Source organism: Pongo abelii, chromosome 15 (assembly GCF_028885655.2).
Source record: "Pongo abelii isolate AG06213 chromosome 15, NHGRI_mPonAbe1-v2.0_pri, whole genome shotgun sequence".
In the NCBI taxonomy this organism is placed as follows: domain Eukaryota; kingdom Metazoa; phylum Chordata; class Mammalia; order Primates; family Hominidae; genus Pongo; species Pongo abelii.
Genome location: NC_072000.2, coordinates 36,757,008 through 36,777,344, shown reverse-complemented (window position 1 = coordinate 36,777,344; position 20,337 = coordinate 36,757,008). Strand labels below are relative to the sequence as shown.

At 36.8% G+C, this 20,337-nt stretch overlaps 1 protein-coding gene and 1 long non-coding RNA gene across 15 annotated transcripts in view; both read right to left on the bottom strand.

Moving 5' to 3' along the window:
- Positions 1–20,337, bottom strand: part of NPAS3 (neuronal PAS domain protein 3) — an 876,176-nt gene that overhangs the window by 687,161 nt on the left and 168,678 nt on the right. The window lies entirely within an intron of this gene.
- Positions 225–20,337, bottom strand: part of LOC134760072 (uncharacterized) — a 30,104-nt gene continuing 9,991 nt past the window's right edge. Inside the window, exon 2 of the long non-coding RNA XR_010136959.1 lies at positions 225–6,385. This is a non-coding gene — a long non-coding RNA (uncharacterized LOC134760072). The remainder of the gene's footprint in view (positions 6,386–20,337) is intronic.

Here is a 20,337-nt window from a genome sequence, read left to right as displayed (position 1 = left end):
TCAATGACAGTCTGGCCAGTATTTCCCAGGTTTTTAATAAATATTTCCTTAAAAATAAGTAATACTCCTAAAGCATTCATGACTAAAAGTATTGTTTTATTTTCAACTTAACTGAAAACCTTTTTATTCTAGTGATCTTATAATCAAGACTTCCACAATAAAAATCTGTAGTTGATCTCTTACCGACTTCTTCAAGAAAACTTCTCTCAAAGTAGCCCCTTAAATTTTATTTTCTTTCTTCTTTCCCTCAGTCTCTGTTTCTCCAGCTGACCCCTTAACCATCTCAGTCTTCTTATAAGGTGTAGGATATTTGAGACCTACCAACCTTTGTGGTAAGAGTGAAACCTGTAGGCAATTAAACATTTGAGCCCCTTCCTGGCATGAAGTAAAAAAATAAGTTTAAGATCGTTTGAACCTATGAGTATCACAACATGAAGGTAGGAACTGTAAGGATCACAGGTTCCTTAAAACACTTGCTCAACATTACTGATAATAGTATTAGCAGAACCAAATTCCAAAGTCATTTTAGTGATCTTTGTTTGGCAAAATATCGATCAATTAAAAATAAGTGGCTTTTGAGTTGAGTAATTTGAAATGTCATTGATTTATGTGGCAATGTCTGATCCCTGACATTGCCAGCCTTATTTTTGCTAGTTATTCAAATTAGATTTGATAAGTTCATCTAAAGTTTCCCTCTTCTGGAGAAAGGTGATGGTTATATAGTTCAAATTTCCCACTTTTATTGAAGAAATACCAAAACTTTCATTTCACACTTCCACAGCACAACTTAGAAATTCCACCATTCATTCAACCTACAGCAGTAGGGATAAGACAAACAGGGTGTAAATGTACAAGAGCACGTCTGCTCCAGAATCAGCCCTTTATAACCCAGTGCTGTTTCTAAGTGAACATCTACACCAACAGAAAATAATCATAGCTGGATACAAACTACTACCATTTGCAGTTGAAGAAAAATCCAACGTGCTCATTTTTCTTCTATTTTAACAGTGATACATTAACACAGTAATTTCATTGGTACACAGGAAAATACACTGTAAGTAAAATACACTGTTTTAGGGTACTCATGGAAAGTTACGTGTTGTTTCAAAGATAAACTTCTGTCATCTGAGTATCAGATCCTCTACCAGTAATAAGTGAGATACAATTTCCACGTGAGGTATAATCAAATCCTTAGAAACACACTTTTAGTTCACCTGAGTTTTCTCAGCTGTACCAGCTTCTCTCCAATTGAGCATTTAAGCTTCAGTAATTTCTCAGTTCAGGCACTTTGTTTTTCATACCCTACTTTCTGTGTCTTTCAATTATACTTTCTATTTCCAGGATATCTGACATGATTCTCTCAGAAGAGAACAATATTCTTCCTTTTAAAAAGTTATGTCAGAGAGACAGAGACTGATTTACTTTGAAGTCTCCATTCACTAGCAGGTCTGATTGCTAAAAAGGTGTCCTTTTAAACAATCTGGCACTCATTCATTTAACAAACAATAAGCACCTGCTACAGGCTAACTACTTTCCCAGGTGCTGGGATTATACAGGTAAAGTGAACAAGAGTCATGCCTTCATGGAGCAATCAGTCTAGTGGAGGAGTCAGACTCATAAATAAATAAATAAAATATGGTGTCATGAGTGCCATGTGGAGGTTGGCCTAAATGCTACAGATACCCCATGGAGAGTGCAACTCATTCTGTCTGCCTACAAATGGATGTTTTATCTCAAAGACATAGGAACTGGTTTGTCAAGTATGAATAAAAGTCATCAGGTGAAAAATAAAAGGATATTCCCAGAAGAGGAAATAGCATATGCAAGGCCATGAAGTTGTAAAAGAATACAGTGTGCTCAGGGCATGATGAGTCACTTGGTATGATTTTGGGTCAGTGTGCATAAGACAGACTGTTAAGAGAAGAGGTCAAAAAGGGAGATTGAGCCAATAGACAAAGGAAGAGTGATTCAAACATTCTGAGTAATGTAGTGGCTACTGGAATTATATTTCTGAAAGATAATTTTGGCAGTAATTATCACTGAACAGGAGGGATAAATGATGGAAGACAGACCCATTACGAACTGGAGTTTGTGCATGTGAATTAAAAATACAAAAGAAGAATGAAAATAGTGCTAAGGCGTCCTGCTACTAGCAGGTCCTAAAATAGCTGATAAACTCATACTTCTCCTTCACCTTAAGTGTAGTTTTCTCTCTAATTTTGAGGCTCATAGCCTTAAAAAAACCAATGCTTCTCAAATTCAATGGATATAGGAGTCATCTGGGCATCTTGTCAAAATGCAGATTCTTATTCAGTATCTCTTGAGGAGAGCTGAGATTATACATTTCTAGTAAGCTCCCAGGAAATGCCAATGCTATTAGCCCATGGAACAAACTTTGAGTAGCATATCATAATGAGTCAGTTATATTGCTGCCCTTTCTCAATAAATAACTTCACAATGAAAACTGAACACTTCAACATCGCTGTTGGTTGGATGGGTGTAAGGAAGCATGTATGTTTGTTGTCTAATACCACTTAAGAAATGATATGACACACTGGCTAAGCATTTGCAGTGAATGAAAACAGACTATGGTCACCTCTCATAGCAGGTGTAGTGCCCTCAATGCCAGAGTATCCATCTTGTAAACAAAAGTTGGCAATAGCTGTCATTTAAAATCTCTAGTTGGTTCCGGTAATCATATCAAAGTTCATTTTCAGATTTATGTGGCCATTTCTGATAGAAATAAAAAGTATGGGCCAGGCGCCATGGCTCATGCCTGTAATCCCAGCACTTTGGAAGGCCGAGGCGAGTGGATCATGAGGTCAGGAGTTCAAGACCAGCCTGGTCAAGATGGTGAAACCCCATCTCTACTAAAAATACAAAAATTAGCCTGACCTGGTGGCGGATGCCTATAATCCCAGCTAGTCGGGAGGCTGAGACAGGGAAAATCACTTGAACCCAACTTGGGCGACAGAGCAAGGCTCCGTCTCAAAAAAAAAAAAAGTATCTGAAAGCATATGCTCCTAGCAGAGATGATCTTTAATGACTGCTACTATAGTAATGCAGTTTTAATGTTAAATGGCTTGGTTACTGCCAAGAATATATGGCATTAAACAGAAGGTCTTCATTTAGTTTATCATTTCAAATTTTATATATTGACCCTCTAACTAGAGCAGAACCATCCATAAGGATGACATCTCTATAGTTCTCTGAAACAGTCAACATCACCTACCAGAAATGTAATGCGGGAGTAGGGCGTGAACAATATATCTTGATTCTGAATGCCTTACTTTCCTTCTAAGGGAGCAACTTTACCTGGATTTCAAGTTTTCCTTTCATCATTTTCCTGGTGCACGGTGACACAGATGGTGTGAGGTAATTTTATGCACTCCATCTAAAAGCACCAGTTCCTTTTCATTGACCAATCCATGCTGCTTCACACAAAGGAGACATATTGGTGATTTATCTGGTGTAGTACAAATCAAGACTAAACAAAAGCAATTCATTCCAAATCAGGACCTAGCCCTGAGCTGGAGAAACTTACATGTCCCTTGATTGTTGCAACAGCAAGCACAGTTTTTCTATCTTGTTTTCCTCCCTCCTCCACTAAAAATAGTGGGAAAAAATATTAAAAGAGCTGTGAAAGGGAGAAGTTGTGGATTGGCAAGCATTTCTGTCTTACGTATCATTTGATCTAAACTCCTTTAAGAAATAACGGCAGTGGAAAAAAAACAAATCCTCTTAAAAATAGAGAGTACTAAAAAGCTATTCATTTAAGCTTGCAAAATTTTGTCCTAACCTAAAATAAATTTGCTACATTTTCATGTAATTTATTTGAAATTGAACACTTTAAGTAACATTACATGATACCAACTGCTTGCCCGAAAACTTGTGAAGTTTTGCTGGTATATAGTAATACTTTACTAAGATGTTTCAGAACATAAAAAGCAAAATCAATGCTGGAAAAAAATGTTCTTTTTGTTCTAGGGTCTGTGTTTGGAAAATATTGCCATGTAGCATTTATGGTAACAGCTGTACGGTTAAACTTTAGGCACAAACTGAACTGCAGAGGATCTGCTGCATAAATAAAATCCCCATGGCAACTAAATGTGCTACTAGATAACAGAGAAAAAAGGATTTATGTGTTTGCTGAGCTGTCTTGCCCTAAAGGAATTCTCCAGGCAAACGCAGGCCACCTGCCACATGTTATATTAAGCTCAGCCTTCTGGACTTATTTTCAAATCCACAGCAAAAAGGTCCAACTACTTTTATTTGGAAGTTTCATTGTTCTTTATTCCCAGTCCCTCCAAAAATAAACAATTCATTTTTCAATTTGCCTGCTATATTTTGCCTTGGATACAAAAGATAATTAATGAATTTGTTTGTGCTCCTAAACATTTTGTTGATCTTACTGAAATAACAAGCATATTTATAACAAAGTTGTTTTAATTTGTAGATACAACTTGCCCATCCCATATAAGGCAGACCGTATGGAAAAAGCACAGTGGTTGATGAGGATATTTTGAAGATTACCAAGAAAGAATACAACCACAAAGATAAACATTTTCTGTAAATTTACTGGGAAAAATATGTATAGTTCTTCCTGAAGGAGAATAGGGATATAAAACATTCTAGACTTTTGTTATAGTGTCATTAAATCAATTAACTTCAAAATAATTACTTAAAATGTTTCCTTTTTTCCTTTTAAGTATACTTTCCCACTTCCAATCCCCATACAGCTAAAGATACTTGTTGATACTACTGCATATTTATATTAATGTTGATAATATTGCAATATTATACAATACTAAAGTATTTTTGAGTATATGAAGTACAATGTGATATATACTATTTGAACTGAGAGAGGGGAAAAAAAGTCAAAAATTATGTGAAAGTCATTCAACATAATTCCCTACAAGAAAAGAGAGAACTAGACTGGAAATATGCTCCCCAAAACTTGAGATTTAGTTTAACTTATGTGAACATTGACCTTGATGAAATAATGAAAGAGTACTCACCTGTGAATAATTATAACTATTATCTATTCCTCAATCTTGCCTAAATTGTAGAGAGAGAATACATTTAAGCTTTTTCTGTGTTGGTTAATATGGAAGTGAAAGGGAAAAATGAGTCACTGACACACAAAAATGTCAAAGATTTTGACAGTAAATAATCAATTTGCTGCTTTCATTTACTTCTGGTGACAAGCATTTATTATGACAAAAATTATTTCCAGGTACTTACTAATACCAACAGAAATATCAATTATGACTTTACTAAGTAAAAGATACAAATTTCTATCAAATAAGTTTACAATTTCAGTAAGATCTTTGTTCTGTCTCAGAAATGTATGGCCTTTTACAGGTAGATTTCCACACTAGCATCTAAGGAACAAGCAAATCTTCAGAAAGGATCTTGATTTTTGCAAAACACAAATTTGGCTATTCTGCAATACAATCAAACCTAAATCACCATAGCAAGACACACCATTAACACCGCACTCTTTGGCTTACACAGAACAACTCTTGCCATCCCAGCTAATGTAAACATTTCAGCAGCAAGGTTATTTCTCTGTCATGAGAGTAGATACTTATTAGGAATAGCAAGTGACACCTTCAGCAGAGGCAGAGTCCTCAGGTATGCTTCCCAGCAGTCAGTTTCAGGTAAGTCTGTAAGTACAGCCATAGCTCTCAAATAGAGTTTGACTATGATCCCCAGTCAAATCTTCTCTAGCCATGAATCTCCCTCCTCCCCAGATTATTATATAAAAATAATGCTAAAGAGAGGCTTTTGAATGTCCCCACCACCAAGAAATGATAAATGCATGAAGAAATGATAAATACCCTGATTGGATGATTATACAGCATATATGTATGAAAACATCACATTGTACCCCCATAAATACGAACAACTATAATGTGTCAAATTTTTTAAATAATGCTGTAATACTAATGGATTAGAGAGGAATGCACATAAATGATAAAGAAAGAAAATGTTTTTGTGTGATATTCTGTTACAAAGCAATGGCCTATTAAAACCTTCAAAAAATCAATATTTATTAATACTTTGGCCGCAGGTCCTACACCAAAACACCACTTTTCTTCCTGGGCATACGGTTGGACTACATGTTGCAGCTTGCCTTGAAACTGAATGTGACCATGTGACTGAGTTCCAGCAGACAGAATATGAGCAGAACTGGTTGCGTGCTGCTTCTAGGTCTGGTCCATTATAAGCTTCTCCAGGTGACCCAGGTGATGAGTGGGTGGAGAGGGGATAACAGGCACCACTCAGAGTGATTCTGCCATTCTAGAAGCCTGGCACAACTTTTGTCAGTTTGGAGAAGCAGTAAACTCATGTCCACCAGTAACATTCATGTGGGAAAATTCTGAAAATAAAAAAACTCCTGTGTTAAGCTATTGAAATTTTAGGGTTTGTTAAAGCAGCTAGCATTGCTATAATATAGCACTTATCTTAGTAATGTCTTATAAGTTATTTAATAGGAAGAAATGCATATGCAGTCTATCAAATAAATAACTTGAAAGGAGGTTAAATATATATACATACATCTATATTTCAAAAGTAAACTTACTTAAATTTGATTCCAATTTGAATTACAACACATGCTCATCCTGAAGTTCTTGGGAAGTTATGCAAATTAGTACATACAACATTCCTAAGCAAGATTAGCTCTTGTTATAAAATGAATCAAGGGTAGCTTTGCAAAGAACAGAAAGTAGCATGTTTACTGTTTAACTTCTAAATTATCAGCTAATTATGTAGGGAGCTAGTTCAGTAAAATATTGAGATATAATCCCTTTGTGACACAACTGGGAAACTGCTCTCACTGAGAAGAGTGGCATTTTGAGTGATTTCCTCCAAAAAGCCACTAAAAGGCACCCAAGTAGCTTACAACAGATTTTAAAGCTGACTCTTTTTTCTTTTTTTAAGAGAAATGACAATTTGGACGAGGCTCCCATCTGTGTATTGCAAATAATGGATACAGAAACATGATTGTTGAAGTACTCGTGAGGGACCTTGGAGTCTCCTAAAATATGGAGTTCTGTTTTCTAGAAAAGACATTTTAAAGTCTATAAAATAGACTTTAATTTACAAATCAAGGATCTATCATGGAGATTTCTCCCTAGCAGTGATGTGGGCCAAATCATCAGAGAGATGCAGGTCACCTTCAAAGAATTTTCCACATGTGTTTTTCTTATAAACCACCGTACATGGAAACCAAAGTCTACCAAAACAAATCCCTGATGGATTGCATATATGACCAAGATAGGGTGATGACCATCTTATAGAAAAACAATGAACAATTTTTGAAGTTATTTTTATATTTAGGTAACACATATGGATGATTTCCATCTAAACAGTTTGCATTTCTAGGTACTTTCTTTACTCAATGTCGCTAGTTAAGATGGAACACCTTCTAGGACACACACAGTCCTTTTCATAATCATATCATTTTACCCTACCAAAGAAGTTTGGTGACCCATCATAATCTCAGACTCAGAAAAGATGTCTTATGACACCAGCATTATATGCTCACCTTGTGAATTTTTAAACAAACATACAGTCACACACACTGAGCAAAAGCACGACTGGGTACACGACCCCTCTTTCTCCACGGACAAACCTCTGGGAAGACTAGCCTGAACTCACTGCACCCACCTCCTTCCTAATCCTTACTTCCTTAAACCTTTGAAACCTAGTTTCTAATCCTTCCACTGTGTTGAAACGTTTTTCTCAAAAGTCCCAAATCACCCACCAACTACCAAAGTGAACAGCCTTCTTTCAGTCCACAGTCTACAGGACCTTCCTCCAATCCCTTTCCGATATTAACCTTTTCCTTACTACACTTAAAGCACTCAGAACAAAGACTGGCTTGCAATAAGCACTCAATAATGTTAGTGATGTTACAACTTGAGATTCTATTCTATTATGTCTTCCTTAGAATAGGAATCTTTTTCTTCCATCCTACTTGGTTTGTTGTGGTCATGAACTTCTCCTTCTCCCATCTTCTGAAGTCAACTTTTCCACAGCCCATATCCTCAGGCTGCTTTTCATTTTTATTATACATTTTTGCATCTTTTAATTACAGCATTGTAATCTACCCTAATACATATAAACTCTCTAGATATTGCATATTCTATTGTTGAGACTTCTTTTATATTAGAAGCTGCTGCTTTAATTTCTTGAGTTATAAGCCTTCTTGGTTTCTCTTCAGCTACTATAAATGTCAAACTGGATCTCGTCAATAAGTAGAGTTTAACGTGACCACAACATATAAGGCAAGCCCACAATATCCCTGCTCAAAACTCTCATTGCTGCAGCATTAAGTAAATGGAAGGCTCAGACAGAGAGGATTGTTCTCATCTGTTGATTGCATTTATGTGCTAGCATTTCTCAATTACTGATGACTCTTATAAGAAGTACCCTTTCAGTAACCCACAAAGTTTGTCAAATACCCAAGTCTCTCATAAGGCAGTAACCTTACAACATATTAGTGTCTCACAGATTCTCAGCAGCACAGCATCATTCTGCTTGAATCCATATGCATTTGGTTTTAAATGCCTTTCAGCACATGAATCCCAGGAAGCACTAGAATAATGTTGTGCCGAATAACATTAAAAAGTCAGGAACTAGGCTGGGCATGGTAGTTTACGCCTATAATCCCAGCACTGTGGGAGGCCAAAGAGGGGTGGATCACTTGAGGCCAGGAGTTTGACACCAACCTGGCCAACATGGCAAAAACCCATCTCTACTAAAAATACAAAAACTAGCCACGTGTGGTAGCACCAGCCTGTAATCCCAGTTACTCGGGAGGCTGAGTCACAAGAATTGCATGAACCCAGGAGGCAGAGGTTGCAGCGAGTCAAGATCGTGCCACTGCACTCCAGCCCGGCCAATAGAGCAAGACTCTGTCTCAATTAAAAAAAGAAAATTTTCCATCATGATCAAGTGGGCTTCATCCCTGGGATGCAAGGCTGGTTCAACATATGCAAATCAATAAACATAATACAGCATATAAACAGAACCAACGACAAAAACCACATGATTATCTCAATAGATGCAGAAAAGGCCTTTGACAAAATTCAACAACCTTCATGCTAAAAATTCCCAATAAATTAGGTATTGATGGGACGTATCTCAAAATAATAAGAGCTATTTATGAGAAACCCACAGCAATACCATACTGAATGGGTAACAACTGGAAGCATTCCCTTTGAAAACTGGCACAAGACAGGGATGCCCTCTCTCACCACTCCTATTCAATATAGTGTTGGAAGTTCTGGCCAGGGCAATCAGGCAGGAGAAAGAAATAAAGGGTATTCAATTAGGAAAAGAGGAAGTCAAATTGTCCCTGTTTGCAGATGACATGATTGTATATTTAGAAAACCCCATCGTCTCAGCCCAAAATCTCCTTAAGCTGATAAGCAACTTCAGCAAAGTCTCAGGATACAAAATCAATGTGCAAAAATCACAAGCATTCTTATACACCAATAACAGACAAACAGAGAGCCAAATCATGAGTGACTCCTATTCACAATTGCTTCAAAGAGAATAAAATACCTAGGAATCCAACTTACAAGGGATGTGAAGGACCTCTTCAAGGAGAACTACAAACCACTGCTCAACAAAATAAAAGAGGATACAAAGAAATGGAAGAACATTCCATGCTCATGGGTAGGAAGAATCAATATCATGAAAATGGCCATACTGCCCAAGGTAATTTATAGAGTCAATGCCATCCCCATCAAGCTACCAATGGCTTTCTTCACAGAACTGGAAAAAACTACTTTAAAGTTCATATGGAACAAAAAAAGAGTCTGCATTGCCAAGACAATCCTAAGCCAAAAGAACAAAGCTGGAGGCATCACGCTACCTGACCTCAAACTATACTACAAGGCTACAGTAACCAAAACAGCATGATACTGGCACCAAAACAGAAATACAGACCAATGGAACAGAACAGAGCCCTCAGAAATAATGCCGTATATCTACAACCATCTGATCTTTGACAAACCTGACAAAAACAAGAAATGGGGAAAGGATTCCCTATTTAATAAATGATGCTGAGAAAACTGGCTAGCCATATGTAGAAAGCTGAAACTGGATCCCTTCCTTACACCTTATACAAAAATTAATTCAAGATGGATTGAAGACTTACATGTTAGACCTAAAACCATAAAAATCCTAGAAGAAAATCTAGGCAATACCATTCAGGACATAGGCATGAGCAAGGACTTCATGTCTAAAACACCAAAAGCAATGGCAACAAAAGCCAAAATTGACAAATGGGATCTAATTAAACTAAAGAGCTTCTGCACAGCAAAAGAAACTACCATCAGAGTGAACAGGAAACCTACAGAATGGGAGAAAATTTTTGCAATCTACTCATCTGACAAAGGGCTAATATCCAGAATCTACAATGAACTCCAACAAATTTACAAGAAAAAAACAACCCCATCAAAAAGTGGGAGAAGGATATGAACAGACACTTCTCAAAAGAAGACGTTTATGCAGCCAACAGACACATGAAAAAATGCTCATCATCACTGGCCATCAGAGAAATGCAAATCAAAACCACAATGAGATACCATCTCACACCAGTTAGAATGGCGATCATTAAAAAGTCAGAGAACAACAGGTGCTGGAGAGGATGTGGAGAAATAGGAACACTTTTACACTGCTGGTGGAACTGTAAACTAGTTCAACCATTGTGGAAGTCAGTGTGGCGATTCCCAAAGGATCTAGAACTAGAAATACCATTTGACCCAGCAATCCCATTACTGGGTATATACCCAAAGATTATAAATCATGCTGCTATACATGCACACGTATGTTTATTGTGGCACTATTCACAATAGCAAAGACTTGGAACCAACCCAAATGTCCAACAATGATAGACTGGATTAAGAAAATGTGGCACATATATACCATGGAATACTATGCAGCCATAAAAAATGATGAGTCCATGTCCTTCGTAGGGACATGGATGAAGCTGGAAACCATCATTCTCAGCAAACTATCACCAAGGACAAAAAACCAAACACCGCATGTTCTCACTCATAGGTGGGAATTGAACAATGAGAACACATGGACACAGGAAGGGGAACATCACACACCGGGGCCTGTGTGGGGTGGGGGGAGGGGGGAGCGGGGAGGGATAGCATTAGGAGATATACCTAATGTAAATGATGAGTTAATGGGTGCAGCACACCAACATGGCACATGTATACATATGTAACAAACGTTCACATTGTGCACATGTACCCTAAAACTTAAAGTATAATTAAAAAAAAAGAAAATTTAAGGAACTGTGCAGGTCTTCAATAATGTATTTTTTAAAATGATGTAAAGTAAATTCAAACTAACACATCTCTTTTATTTTGGGAAACCTGCACATTAATAACGGAATATTAAGGCAACAGTGGAATAGAGTTCCTGGGGATATAAATTATAAAGTGAGTTGGTTTGCTTTGCGAATTACTGTAGCAAATTTAATCCAATATGATAATAGGGCTGTTTTTAAAATAATTCCAGCTTCTTCTTTGTAAAAGCCTGGATTCTTATAAAGCAACTGTGCCCGTTATTAAGCTATTGTTATCAGCCTCAAAATCACCATTCTACACTCTACCCTAGATGCTGGGGCTGAGACTTGGCCAACTGCCTCTGGGCCCAGTGAGCGGCTCCCTATTAGGCTCTGCTGTAGGGGGACATTCAGGGAGACTGCATGGCTGACAGGAAGAAGGGCCTTGCTCCCTTCGGGCTTTCTGCCTGGCTCAGTGAGTACCACCCCAGCAGTTTCTTCTCCCCAACAGTGGCAGAGCCTTCCAAAGGCAGCAGCTGAATTCAGTTTGCAGTTTTTCCAGCACTTGCAGGATCAGCCTCATCCCTCTCCTCTTCAGAGACAGACTGGCCCAAGTCCCTCTTCAGAGGTTTGAGGTTCAGCCTCACAGGGGTCTCTCCTCTCCATCCCTCAGTTTTAGCTCCCTCCACCCCAACCTCTGTCTTGTTTCAGGCAGTCCTGAGGGTAATGCCTGCTTCCCACAACTGCTATGTCAGCAGTCTCATTTTACCCTTTCAGTTACTATTAATAGTTAACAACATAAAACCCAGTTAGTAATTCTTTATATTAAATTCTCCGGGTTCAAGTAGCTGTTGTGGTTCCCGTCCCCTGACTGAACCTAGAGATGTAGAAGTGCACATTTGGTTTCAAATGCCTTTCAACATATGAATCCCAGGAAGTAGTAGAGAAAAATGTTGTGCTGAATAGTATTAAAAAGTTAGGAACTGTGCAGGTCTTCAACAATGTATTTTTTAATGAAGCAAAGTAAATTCAAACTTTGCACACCCATTTAAGCTTGCATTTTCCAAAGTATATTCTAATGATTATTAGTACTGTAAGGTACCCTTAAAAAATTGAAAAGGTTTTTGTGTTCAAAAAGTTAGTAAAACAGCGTATCACAGCCCTCCCACAGACTACTACTGTGAAAATTCAGCAATGAGAAAATTAAATGCTTTAAGAAGTCCTACTGTAAAAACTGTTTAACCAATGTTTTCTAAACTTACTTCAGCCTGGAAACCTTCTTTTAAATAACTTTTTAATACCGTGGAACTTGAGTTCAGTAGAATACTCTTTGGAAAATGGTTACTCATTGCATATTAAATTTAAAACCCTGTCAAATCATTTTACACAGGCAGATCATAAAAGATCAGTCATATGTAAACATGTACAGTCTAAATATTAAGGATATTTAATATCTCAAGTATTCAAATAATAACATATTTATTAAATAAATTGAATGTTAAGTGATTAGGGTCTTAAAATCATTTCTGTTAAACAGAATTTGTCACTCAATGTAATATGTTGTAAATATATCAGCAAAATACTATTACAGAGAGCTCTTGGCCAGGACACAGAAATAGCCCTCATATAAGGAACCGGTGTTAGAGTTGTACTTAAATGTTCATCTACTTGTATTTATAAATATTAAAATTGACATCCACCTATAGTCCCAGCTACTCAGGAGGCTGAGGTGGGAGGATCTTTTAAGCCCAGGATGCAGAGTTTGCAGTGAAGTGCACTCCAGCCTGGGAGACAGAGAGAGAACTTGTCTCAAAAAAAAAAAAAAAAAAAAGACATGCAAATTACAGATAAGAGGTAATGTGTATAAGGCTGTATACATGGAAAAATAAAAAACATAAACAGCATTGCTAAACAATGCTAAAGTCCATTCCAGTTTAATCTGTGCTCAATACGGTATCTGAGACAAAATCAACTTTATCATTATACTCTCACCACAAGAAGCCCCAAATTGCTCAAACATATAAACAAACATGCAGGACTGAATATATACTAGAAAAATTACATTAATTTTGCAATATCAAATGCAGTATTTTACCAAAGATGTAAACTACACTTGAGTCAGTATTTCCCAGTATGCTAATACTTGGATATACTGCAGATTTCATTCTATGAAATGTAATCCCCAGAAGCTATAAAAATATAAAACAGGATTTTAGAGAATATCTGCTAGGTGGTAGGCATTGAGCTAGGGTTATACACATAATATAAATTTTTGCCAAAACAAAAAACCAAAATGAACCAAAAAACTCTGTAAGCTTACTAGTATCACCCCCATTTTACAGGTGAGAAAACTGAGCTTCAAAGATTTTAAAGTTTTCCTCTAATTACACAATTTCTATTTGCTGGAATCAGAATTTGACACTGTATTCTAACCTCATGCTCAGTTTAGAAGGTACCCCTTCTGTGACACAATCCTAAATTCACATGGATCTTTGAAATGGCAAATGATTGTGGTAATATAGAGATGTTCCACTACATTTCAAAATTGTTTCAGGCAACGTGTTTCTTTATTATTACTAGGAATAGTTTATTGGACTTTGCAATAAATCAAATCAGGACTGTAAAGAAAACAAGATAAAACAAAATCTTCTTCACACATAAAAAACAGTATAAGTTTTACTCTAACTTGATCTTTGTTAGATGCAATCACATAAAATACTCCACCAATAGATATGACAAATGCACTTTATATTTCAATGTGTCAAACCATTTCAATGCTCTGAAACTATGTTGAAGCTGGCAGGCAAGCAGACTATATTAAATTTTTCTCTGGAATCGACTTCAATTCTAGACTGAATTATCGGAATTTTAGTGACCCTAAAAAGGCTGTCAGAAATGATATTCAACACAGAGTTTTCAAATCTAATGCTCTGTTACACATACTTCACATAAAATAATATAGTTTCAATATAAACAAATCAGTCAAGAACAACATTCTATTTGTTCTTGTAATTTTGCACACATTTTGATATTGATTTGTCACAGCAGATTCTAAAATGCATTTGCTTCTTAAGAGAAAACTCACAGTATCTATTTCATAATTCAGTAGTTCATTTGGATATGATACAGTCATAATGCTTGCCTAAAATGGACTTTTTGTTATTTGCCAGTAATCCCAGCACTTTGGGAGGCTGAGGCAGGCGGATCATGAGGTCAAGAGTTCAGGACCAACCTGGCCAACACAGTGAAACCTCGTTTCTACTAAAAACACAAAAATTAGCCAGGTGGGGTGGTGGGCACCTGTAGTCCCAACTACTTGGGAGGCTGAGGCAGGAGAATCGCTTGAACTTGGGAGATGGAGGTTGCAGTGAGCCAAGATTACGCCACTGCACTCCAGCCTAGGCAACAGAGCGAGACTCCATCTCAAAAAAAAAAAAAAAAAAAAATCAGAACAATAAATAGATGGCTAATAGCTATTAGCAAGCCTGGATTTCTCAATTCTACTTTTTTGCTTTTTTGCACATAGAAAAGAATTATCTCAAGTGATTTTCAGTAACACAAAACTAGTAGGACTAGGAATCCAATCAGTGAATAGGGAGATGGCTTGTCACCCTTCTTTAGTTCTGCGAGGAGGACAGTCCTCTTTCATTGCAGGTAAGTTTTAAAAATAACAACTTACAAAGCAATTCACTCCTGAATTTATTCTATTTTTTCAAAGAATTAAAAGCACATTGTGTATGAATCTATGTTCTCACCATTGTTTCTACTGCTTACTGTTTAACACAATACCAGTACCATGTTCCTGGCAAACAACATTAAATCTCAAGAAGTGTCAATATAAGAGAATTAGAGAATAAAATGGGAAGCCAATTAGCTAACCCATAAACTTGTCCTTTTAAACTTCTACCATTTTGTAGAAAATGTGTTTTTTCTCATTGCAGCACATATTTAAAGACATAAAATCAACCCTGGTACCCATCGATGGTGGACTGTATAAAGAAAATGTGGTACATATACACCATGGAATACTACACAGCCATAAAATAGAATAAAATTGTGTCTTTTGCTGCAACATGGATGCAGCTAGAAGCCAGTATCCTAGGCAAACTAAAGCAGACACAGAAAACCAAATACTGCATATTCTCAATTATCAGTGGGAGCTAAACATTGGGTATACGTGGACATAAAGATGGGAACAACAGACACTGGGAACTACTAGACAGGGGAGACAGGAAGAGGGTAAGGGTTGAAAAACTGCCTGTTGAGTACTATGCTTACTACCCTACCTGGGTGATGAAGTCATTTGTACTCTAAACCTCAGCATCATGCAATATACCTTTGTGACAAAACTTGCACACGTACTCCCTGATTCTAAAATAAAAATTAGGGGAAAAAAGAAAATATATTTTTTTACACAGCATAAAGCTCCAAAGATCAGACTCAATCTTTGGATTACCTAGCCCTGTGATACCAAGAAAGAAGTCACAAGAACCCAGGGTAGAGAGTTCAGCTCAAGAGAATGGTCTGGTTAAATGCACAGCTGCATCCTGGTAAATAGGGAGCACCTACCCAGCAGCCTTTATTCTGACCGGAAGACACAGAAAAAGTGACAATACAACAGTCAGTGACACTCAAAGGGAAGCAATAGCCCATGGTCCCCCAACCCACTCCTAAAAGTAAATGCAAGTACAAACAAACCAACACATGCACACACACATACCTATTTTCAGATGTGTCACTGTAAGATATTCATTATATTCATAGTGTTAAGGGAGAAAGTGCATCTGTCTAGCAGCATTCAGAATTGAAACACTAGGAAATCATGTGGTGTTCTTGGTTTTATCATAATTTATAGTATGAACCAAGACAAGTTTAGACTTCCTGTGTATCAGTTCTGCGGTAAGTAGATCATTAATATCTGCCTCTTCAAATAATGTTCTGGAAATAAAGTGATCTTTTAAAATTATAGATTATTGTTTCTCATTAGCTTGTACTTAAAGATAACAGCTTTTCTCCTCATTTAAGAGCAGGTCTCCAGTGGAAGACTAAGGTGGTCTTATTCATAATTTTTCAAAAGGTTCAACTGATTAGTCAACCACTTTGGTGGGATAATGATTTGCTTCTCCTTTAATTCATCAATTTATTCTGATTCACAGAAAATTTTCATAGCAATTTTGAAAATTTTACTCTAGTCCAGTTTAGGATCAGCTTGACTCACAAACCTGGGATAAACTCAAACTGAATTAAAACAATGGAGAAGGTGGCATTTAATAGCAAGTTAAGTGGAAACAAAGACATCTTTTGAATTGCTGCTATTGTGTTTGGGACAATACTGATAGTCAATCCATAAACTAGAGGTAAGAACATACTTCTTTTCTTCTCAAAATAATGTCCATCAGCTTTAGAAATTAAAATCAGTTTATCTTACAAAATAATTTCCAAAATTTTGCAAAAAGGAAGGAAAAGTCTATCTTGGATGAATTTGTGGTTTATTAGTATAAAGAAACATATTCCTAAGCATTTGGAGCTTTGATCACAGCAAGGACATAAGGACGTCATTCAGTCTAGGCCTTCCGATTTCTAAGAAGCACTGCACTTACAGAAAGCTGGTATTCACATTTGGTTGAGTTTGTTTCATGTAACTATTCCAAAATCACAGTCAAAAGAGTCAATATATCTTTGATATCCAAGCTTCTAGGGAAGAAGCAACAGACATTTCTCCTCATCTAAGCTTCAGTCTTTTAAATAACTCCTGTGGGAATAATCCTGAAAGACATCAGCCATGTCAACCCATCAATCTTATCCATGTCATTACCAGATATTTTTTAACTAAGATTTTTGTTTTTGTTGTTTCAGGAGCATAGTTTTGATCTTTTTTTTTTCCTAAATAACGATATATGTTCGATATGTATGCCTGAATTATGAACATAACACCAAACTGTTGCAACTAGCACTAATTTGGGACTGATTAACATTAGTTATTGCCTGGTCCTGTAACACATCTGCATATTTATCTAATATTGCATGACTCATTGTAACAAGGAGTAGTTTTGCTGTGCTTTAGTAGCCCATGTAATCTAATTTAAAGATTTAGTTAAAACTAGGTAGAGATAACAAATAAGTAGCTGGATAGACAGTTTGAAACTTGGAGGTAGGTTGAGAACTGAAAATGATGCTTTGAAGTCATAAATGTAAACTTACGAAAAAAAAAGCAGAAAAGCAGAAAATCCAGATCATATAAGCAGCCACCATCATAGTAGTTCTTGCTCTATTTCTTACTACATTTATCTTACTCAGTTTTCTCATCTTTAAAATGGAGTGAATGGGTCATACTTCAGGCTTTTTGAAGATAAAGTTTAATGCTCCTTGGAAGAAATATATTAAGTGACAGAGCAAAGTGTCACTTGGTTATATGTTTAATGTGACCATTTGCATAAATAACTACAAATTTGAATCTCAGCATTTAACAAACATAACTATAATCCAATTTGTGTGATGTATGTTTGGTGATTTTTAACCTTTACAACTTTTATACAAACATATGGATTACTGGAGGCAAATATATAAACACACTTCTCCAAGACACAGTAGATGCTTTCCCACATCATGAACCCTCTCCTAGATATATTCTAAAATTCCTATGTTGGCTAGTAAAACCTTCCTTACACATCAGCAACAAACGCAACTCCCATTATCAATGCTGACTTGCTTAGTGAATAGCTGCTTCTTCATAAACTGAACTATGTCTGGAAAGCCAAACAAACCAAACATGAAAATGGGCACCATATTTTTTTAAATCCATACTAAATGCAGAACATACTCAATTGTCTGATAAGTTGGTTAAAATTGGTGCCACTAGAATTGAGTCACTAAAGAGTTTATTTCTGTCACTATATTAACTGTGTGATGTAGCAATTGCACCTAATGAACTTAATGTGGCTTATGGCCATGCACTGCTTCCTCTCAGAAACAAAATCTAAATGTTCCCATGTTTGGCCAACTGGCATCCAACACTACGTCAGTACAGGCACACAAGCCACTAATGTTCCATTTTGGACTCTGGCTAATACAGTTTTATTTCACATGTTCTCTAAATGTAAGATGTTTGCACTAAAATGCTCAATAGTTTTTAAAAATAAAAAGCCACAAAAGAAATTTGTGGTTTCTTTTTGACGAGTTCACTATATATAAAATTTCTACAACTCACTACAGTGTAGTTGAAGAGGATTCTCAGAATTAATCATAAATGTAACTTATGGACTTTTACCCACATGAACTGAAATGAAATCATCCTTTGAAATAGAAGGAGCATGAAAAGAAAATAAGAACAAGACTTTTAAAAATCATGACAACCCTTCAATAAAGTTGTGGAATGGTACTAAAGCCATACTGCAATGCTCAACTCTACTTTATACTCAAGGACCTTGTTATAAGTGAAGGTGTTAGAACAAGGTCCTTCTGTTATTTACAGAAATGAACTCACCACACAGGGAGATGCAACAGTCTACATTACAGTGAGTCTGCAATGTAGCTGATACTCATACAGATTTTTTTTACAGCATTCTGTAGTTCTGCCTTTCTCCTTTCATGTTCCCTATTGAAGCCAGATGCCATAAGCTTTTAGGGGTAAACGTGAGCTCTTTTCGTCAACAGCATATTTAAGATTCCGGAAGTTGTATTTTTTCCCCCTTTTCCTTTAATGGTATATCCCTTCCTCCTTTCTGCCACACATGAGCTACTTGCCCAGTGCTGTTCTCGCTGCAACTCTACCCTCACTGAACTCAAAAAGCATGGCCTCTCTTAAAAGAAGCCTAAATCTTATCATTCATATTCTTCCTCTCTGGAAAACACAATATCCGGACAAAGTCATCCTGTGCTTCTGCACACGTATGTTTAGCTAATCTCTAGGTGAAGCTGTTCCAACTCCCTTCATTATTACCCAATCACTCTCAACCCAATCACTCTCAACACAGTCAAAGTGCTGCTCCTCTGTGAGTGAGTAGCACTGACCTCAAAATAAAACTTGAAAGTCTAAAGTTGAGGCAATTAAAATTTCACCATGCAAATAAATCTTGCCAATTGCTCTTTGGCAATATCTTCAAGGACGCTATTTTCTACAACTGGATCATCACTATAAATGGTACTTAGGACCTTTAACCCCAAGGACACCAAAGCTTGTAAAAGCCTAAATATGTAGAATAAATTCAGCTCAGCAATTAACACCACTTAAGTAAGCCAGAAGTAATATACAGAACAGCACATGAAGGTTGATAGTAAGTCTACATGATGCAATGGCAGAGCTGCCATGTCCATTGACTTTCAGGTGAGCTCTTGACACAGACAAGAGGGTGAGGAGAGTGGGCTCTGAGACCACCAAAGCTCTTGGGAAAGTAGAAGGGTCAGGGGTTCTACTGACTATGGCCGGTCCCCAGGTGGGAACATCTATTTGTCATGAGAGCCTGGTTTGCAGGACCACTGAACAAGGGCATGCAGAAGTCACACCATATTCCCAATACCTTACCTGAATTTTCATTCACAAAACACATTCCTCATAAGGTATTGGTATGTATACTTTTCTTTTAACCTAAATTCCTTATAAACTTACCACTACTCACCACAATCTTTAGTAGAAAACCATGCCCATCTGCAAATAAAGGAACCAGACACTTACTAAATGCCTGCAGACTGCTATACTGTAAGGTAATAATTTTCCATGCAAAAAAACGCTTGTGTTAACACAAATAAAAAAGTGGAGAACTTAAGCAGTTACTTTGGTAAATAAGATTTTTGAGGCAGAACCAGAAACTTTTAAATAATTAAGGTAATTTTCTTTGTTTTGGTTTAAATTGGAGCCTATCTTAGAAAAATCTGTAAAATGCATAACAACTGCTGTCTTCAGCAGCCACCTGTCCACATAGTCAGAGTCTTCCTTTCTCTCTTCCCACTTCCATTCCCATTCCTAGCTATGCTGGCAATAGCAGCTTCATTATATGTCTGCATCCTTCCTATTTCGCTAC